Source organism: Physeter macrocephalus, chromosome 1 (assembly GCF_002837175.3).
Source record: "Physeter macrocephalus isolate SW-GA chromosome 1, ASM283717v5, whole genome shotgun sequence".
Lineage (NCBI taxonomy): Eukaryota > Metazoa > Chordata > Mammalia > Artiodactyla > Physeteridae > Physeter > Physeter macrocephalus.
Window position 1 is genome coordinate 93,697,492 of NC_041214.2, and position 1,003 is coordinate 93,698,494.

The 1,003-nt window shown below is 37.5% G+C and overlaps 1 protein-coding gene across 4 annotated transcripts in view; it reads right to left on the reverse strand.

Annotated features, from left to right (window-relative positions):
• GTF2E1 (general transcription factor IIE subunit 1) overlaps positions 1-1,003 on the reverse strand; it is a 42,543-nt gene that overhangs the window by 20,947 nt on the left and 20,593 nt on the right. The gene's annotated exons all lie outside the window — the stretch shown is intronic.

The window sequence follows — 1,003 nt, forward strand, 5'->3', positions numbered from 1 at the left end:
GAAATAAAAACAAAAATAAACAAATGGGACCTAAGGAAACTTAAAAGCTTTTGCAAAGGAAACCATAAACAAGACAAAAGGACAACCCTCAGAATGGGAGAAAATATTTGCAAATGAAGCAACTGACAAAGGATTACTCTCCAAAATTTACAAGCAGCTCATGCAGCTCAAAATCAAACAAACAAACAACCCAATCCAAAAATGGACAGAAGACCTAAATAAACATTTCTCCAAAGAAGATACACAGATTGCCAAAAAACACATGGAAGAATGCTCAACATCATTAATCATCATAGAAATGCAAATCGAAACTACAATGTGACATCATCTCACACCGGTCAGAATGGCCATCATTAATAATCTACAAACAATAAATGCTGGAGAGGGTGTGGAGAAAAGGGAACCCTCATACACAGTTGGTGGGAATGTAAATTGATACAGCCACTATGGAGAACAGTATGGAGGTTCCTTAAAAAACTAAAAATACAACTACCATACAACCCAGCAATCCCACTACTTGACATATACCCTGAGAAAACCATAATTCAAAAAGAGTCATGTACCACAACTTTCATTGCAGCTGTACTTACAATAGCCAGAACATGGAAGCAGCCTAACTGTCCATCGACAGATGAATGGATGAAGAAGATGTGGCACATATATACAATGGAATATTACTCAGCCATAAAAAGAAACGAAATTGAGTTATTTGTAGTGAGGTGGATGGACCCAGAGTCTGTCATACAGAGTGAAGTAAGTCAGAAAGAGAAAAATAAATACCATATGCTAGCACATATATATGGAATCTTAAAAAAAAAAAAGAACAGTTATGAATAACCTAGGGGCAGGACAGGAATAAAGACGCAGACATAGAGAATGGATTTGAGGACACGCGAAGGGGAAGGGGAAGCTGGTATGAAGTGAGAGAGTGGCATGGATTTATTTATAATACCAAATGTAAAATAGATAGCTAGTGGGAAGCAGCCGTGTAGCACAGGGAGAT